We start from the raw sequence: 5,888 nt of genomic DNA, 5'->3' as shown, positions 1-5,888 counted from the left end.
GAGATTCATGGGAGTCTTAAAAAAATATATTCATAACCGTGCTAGGTCAGAAGGAAGCGTCTTCAAGGACCATGAAAATGAGGAGGTTATTGAGTTTTGTATTAACTTTATTCCTAACTCTAAACCGATTGATGTTCCTAAATCACAGCATAAGAAAAGACTAGATGGAAAAGGCACACTGAAAGGGGATCAAATTTAAAAACATTATAACCGAGCACTTTTCCTGTCCTTTCAGATTATGTACGTCCGCAATCGTCCGATCTGCACTTTTAGAAAATTTCAGCCAGTGGATTGGCTCTTAACCGCATGTCCGGCCGCTCCGTTCGAGGGTCGCTATTCCAGTGGAAAAATCGAAGGTCTGAGGTTAATTGGACCGTCCACCGCACGAAGCCCATGCCATGTATCAACCTCGCTCGACCCATCTCCCCCCTTCCGCCGCATACCTACCACTGCTCTCTCCTCGGTCGGCATCTCCAAGGAGAGGACCAGACCGGTCGATGGGGAGGCGAAGTTGATGCATCTACAGACGAAGCGGCGATGTACTGTTGGGTGGATGATAAATCCGGCAATCAATCTTCAGTTTCAGGAAGCATTCATGATGATTGATGTGCGCCACTCACCAGCTGCAATTAAATGGAGGTGTGCATTTCCTTCCTTTCCCCCTACCCTTTCCTAGATCCTAGAGATCCCCTATTCCCTCCGGGTTATCTTGATCTCCATCCCCATAATTTCTTCATGTGACCTTCATGTCGGATCTCACGCGAGATAAGCTACGGGAGTAGCTATTTTGGACCCATGTGGTTAATTGGGCAGTTTTCTACGCTGGGCCCAAGCAGCGAAGGCCCTTCTCTTGCAGCGCCTCCTCCGAATCCCGACCTCTCCTACCACTGCCGAGCCCCACCCAGGAGTTGACCCCGGCGGTGTCCACCACGACGCCTGAGTTTGCCGAAGGCGGCACACTGGAACCTGCGTCCGCAGACGGCTCCTGTCCATGGGCAGGGTCGACGCAGTTCCTCGACCCCGGCCTATCTCGCGGTCATAGGGCGAACCCTAGGTGCCGCCGTCATGACCTCCTGGCCGCGACTCCTCGCGGCGCCGATGACCACCCGTCCGGTAACCAAGCCTGTGTCCACTTCGCCTACAGTTATGCTCGCACCTCTCTCCCTTTCTGTTGCACCACCGCTAGCTTCTGTATGGAGGTGTGACATCTGATTTTCGGGGTGTCGGACTGTTGATTAGGCAGACACGGTGCACCTCGGCGCTAACACGCGATGCAGTACGGGTACACACACAATGGCGCTGAAGGTGTTTCGAAGAGCAGGGTATTTTTGTGGTTAAACAGGCATCTGACGCAGGGAAGGGGATGTGAGCGTTCTCTAACCATGTACAGTAGTTTATCTGAAGGGTATATATAGAAGATATTTCCTATTACCTGAACCTTTTATCTGGAATGCATGGACTGCTAGAGGGCTGTAGCCTGTAGATGCACTACGGGTTTGCAAATTGTGATGATATGAAAATAGGGATCACTCCCATCACCTCAAGAACTGCACCTTCTACCATAACTGAATTCAGTATTGTTAAAAAACAAACTGAATTCAGTATTAATGGTTAAGCTATGTACTAATATTCCTATTATTTATTTATTTGTGATGCAGTTAAGCAGCTGCTTTCTTGTCTGCATGAAAGACGATATCATTGAGGGAATTTATGATACTTTCGGAATGCGCTTCCATGAGCAAATCTGTGTCAATTCACAATGTTTGAGCTACTGGCAGTTACATTTGAGGAACTAATGGAATTGCCCCCATCCTGCGTGTTTTAGTGATACTGCATGTTGTGTTGATCAAGGTGGAGGAAAGAGAAAAGGTAAGTAGCATCAGTTCGTTGGACCCAATTTACATATTCTTAATGGTTCTATCTTTTAGGTGCATTTGCTATATATTTGGAGCCTTGGCATGCTGATATTTATGAGTTCCTTGATTTGAGAAAGAACCATCGGAAGGTAAACATTCTAGAAGTAATACGTAACACACTTTCAGGCAGAGATACCCGAAACTGATTACCAGTTTGGATTTACTTTTTTCGCACTGGATCACCACCCTCATGCTATTGATCTCTTTGTTCATTTATCAGGAACAGTAATTTGCAATGGGAAAATCATTTTAATTAATCTGAATCAATTGTTTATGTACAATTAGTTGTTCATGTTTTTTTTATTATCTCCTGTATTTTAGTTGTTCAAGTGCTCCATATCTGCTTGTCCACTGTATATTGTAAGAGGGTGATAACAAGAGTGGATCTCTCAAGCTAAATTAGGCTTGATGCTTCACACCCGCCGATACAATTTGTTTGGTTTGGTAAGGCCCTGAAGCATTTTACAAACTACAGTTACAAAATTAATATTGGCTTTGTTTTCTATTCTTTTCGTAGCCATCAACTTGTCAGAATCATTCAAACAAAAGAAACATTCTTTGGCCTACAAGGAATAGTAATTGATAGAATATGCATGGTTCATGAATCGTGATAAGCGACACCTATTATCAACCATTGCTGTTAAATTTGAGCATCAATGAGAAATAAGGTGACATTGCCAAAGTGCAGAGTTTTTCCAATTCCTCTTTAATTACTTCTGGTCACCAACCATTTGGTTTTAAAGTGCGAAATATTGCATTGGGGATATCCCTTGTGTAACCGGAGAATATTTTGTCATATGAGTAGTTATTTTTATTCCAAACCATGCAATTAGAGGATTCAGAATTCCTCGCCAGGGAGACCCTGTTTATGTCCATGCTATTAATTCTCTTGCTATTAACGTCTAAGAGAACTTCTCTTGCCGGAAGGGGCAGAGCTAGAAATTTTATTAATGGGGGGCCAATGAAACATGTAAAGCATCAAAGGGGCCATCCATAAGAATTTAGACATCAAATTCATTAACTCACATAGTATTTTGGGGTAGCTTGAGAAACTTTTGCAGTGTGGGGGGAGCCATGGCAGGGCACTTTCGCTCAATTTTTTTTTACAGCAGGGCACCCACGAGCCGCTCGGTCTGAACCGAGCCAGAGCCAAGACGAGCCGAGCCTCCAAAAGCAGGCTCGTTCGACCACCGAGCCGAGCCGAGCTTAGCTCGTTCATGGCGAGTCAAAGGCAGGCTCGGATCAAGCTCGCTCGGCTCGTGTCCAGCCCTAGCCCTAGCCCCAGCTCACTCTCGTTTTTGGCATATTACTGGGACTTTGGAGATAAACAACATACTGCTTAACATTCTTTAGGGATCATAAGCGATCTATGGCAAAGACATATGCCTAATTGTAGAATCGTGCAGATCACTGATACTAGAAGGGCTTTGAGGCCATGATTAAGTTGGAATTTGGTTTTACTTTCTGCGTTATATTTCCCATTTTCATTACAGGATTTCACTCCTATTACGTTTATTTTTTTAGCATGGCCTTTTATCTACTACATTTCATGTAGTAAATAATGTTTCTGGCCAAAACATCACCCCTGCAGACATCTAATTAGAAGCTTGGAACATAGAAATAAGACTTACCCTTCAATAACTTGGTAGGTGTCAACTTGTTTGGAAGCTACCTTCATGCATATAATAAAGATGAGGTACTCTGGTTTTTTCTTATCGAGTTGGCGTTAATGCACGATTAAGATGGGGATGATGCCTGTAGTGTAGTGGAGCCTGTTGCTGAAGAGAATTGTACGTGGAGCTTCTTAAATGTGTAGTGTTGTGACTCGGGGAAGTTTTAGTAGGACCTATGCTAATTTGTAGTCAAATTGCTTTTATATTTTGTGCTTATGTTTTATTATAGCTAGCACCAAACAATTATAGTGTTTATTAAGCGATTTCCTTCTGACTTTGCTGTTTTTGAAGATTTAGTATGTTCAACCTGATGCCGGTTAGGACACAGACCATTATGATGCATCAAGTATTGGATTGAGAAATCTGTGCCATGTTTTGTCAAAATAAAATGAATGGCTATATTGTTCTTCTTGAAATACAATAGAAAGATGAAATGCCTTTATAACCATCATATATTTGTGGAAATTACTACCATTCTCATGGAAAAATGGACAGACACAGCAACGTGCGCCATCAATGATCTAGTAATATGTATGGACGAGTATTCTCTCACTTAAGCACATTACACAGTTCTACAGAATTCTGCGTTGGTGGCTCTGTATATGGAGGAACACAAGAATTTTCTATGCTCCAAACACACTGGATTACACGTGAACAAATAGGGACTTTCGCCGGTTGGTTGCAGACATGTGCCATGCATGACGCCGCTATCAAAGATGACATGTACTTGTTGTCCTAGTTACCATCTTTGAATATAATGACTTTTGCCATGCATGACGCCGCTATCAAAGATGACATGTACTTGTTGTCCTAGTTACCATCTTTGAATATAATGACTTTCAAAGGGTACAAGATAAATGGGAATACATTTTACATGATCGCCCAAGATAAGAAGAGCACCAACCAAAACAGTGGTGTCTGCTTTGATGCAGCAACCAAGATTGAGAAGGACATATATTATGGTTACATAGAGGACATATGGGAACTTGACTATGGGCGTGGGTTGAAGGTCTCTTTGTTTCGATGCAAATGGGTCAATATGACACGAGGCAGGGTAACGGAAGACCCGCAGTACGGAATGACAACAGTGGATCTCAACAATCTTGCATACGCAGACGAACCATTTGCCCTAGCCAATGATGTAGTGCGGGTTTTCTATGTGAAGGACATATCTATCAAGCCGAGAAAAAGAAAAGATAAGAAAGCGAATACATCATACGATGAGCCAAAGTGTCACATAGTTCTTTCAGGGAAAAGAAACATCGTGGGAGTGGATGACAAGACAGACATATCAGAAAATTATAAAAAGTTTGATGAGATTGCTCCATTCAGAGTGAATATTGACCCGAGCATCCAGTTAAATGATGAAAATTGTCCATGGTTACAGCGCAAAGGGACACACGCGAAGAAAAAGTTTCACATCCAAAGATCCCACTCTGGGATGTGATCGGCTTCACTGTCACCGCTTTCTTCTCTAGTAAGTTTTCAGACTTGTATATGTTTGTAATAGTTAGGGTGCTTATGTGTTTTGGCACTTGAAACGTGTACTTTTGTGCTTCGGACAAACCTGTACCTTTTTTATATCATTTGCTATTTTTGTGCATTCAATATGCATCCTTGAAAGTCACGTCATCAATTTTCAACCCTTTATGGCATCATTTGCTATTTTTCATGCATTTACTGAATTTTTTGAGCTAAATGACTCTGAAATTGAAAAGCACTACAAATGAACTCTGAAAAGTTTGAAATTTGGTATGGTATCATCATTTCACCTACATAGCATGTGCAAAAATTTAGAGAGGGTCACGACAAAAACTGGATGCACTTCGTGTACAAAATGGACAATCTTTTTCGAAATATCAGGGTTTTGGACGAAAACTCATCTGTTACAAAGGCATTTCATTTTTTTAAAACTTATTTCAACTCCAGACTTTTTGTGCGTTCAGTATGCACCATTCAAAGCCATGTCATCAATTTTCAACCCTTTCTGATATCATTTGCTATTTTTCATGCATTTACTGAATTTTTTGAGCTAAATGACTCTAAAATTGAAAAGCACTACGAATGAACTCTGAAAAGGTTGAAAGTTGGCATGGTATCATCATTTCAGCCACATAGCATGTGCAAAAAAGTTGATAGGGTTACGACAAAAACTGGATGCACTTTGTGTATAAAATGGACAATCTCTTTTGAAGTATCAAGGTTTCAGACAAAAATTCATCTGTTACAAAAGGCATTTCATTTTTAAATAACCTAAGTGTTATCAAATTTAATATAATGATAAAACACACTAATATTA

The 5,888-nt window shown here is 41.5% G+C and overlaps 1 long non-coding RNA gene across 2 annotated transcripts; it reads left to right on the top strand.

Annotated features, from left to right (window-relative positions):
* The first annotated feature begins 317 nt into the window (after nucleotides 1–317).
* On the top strand, nucleotides 318–5,146 carry LOC125551717 (uncharacterized). 2 transcript variants are annotated; one of them, XR_007303057.2, is made up of 3 exons: nucleotides 328–639; nucleotides 1,659–2,360; nucleotides 3,566–5,146. It is a non-coding gene; the product is annotated as an uncharacterized LOC125551717 (long non-coding RNA). The 2 variants fall into 2 exon arrangements; XR_007303056.2 differs by having other exon boundaries at nucleotides 318–639; nucleotides 1,659–4,037.
* Nucleotides 5,147–5,888: the final 742 nt, after the last annotated feature.

Source organism: Triticum urartu, chromosome 4A, assembly GCF_056163025.1.
Source record: "Triticum urartu cultivar PI428250 chromosome 4A, HENAU_Tu73, whole genome shotgun sequence".
NCBI classification, from domain to species: domain Eukaryota; kingdom Viridiplantae; phylum Streptophyta; class Magnoliopsida; order Poales; family Poaceae; genus Triticum; species Triticum urartu.
This window is presented reverse-complemented; position numbering and strand designations above follow the sequence as displayed.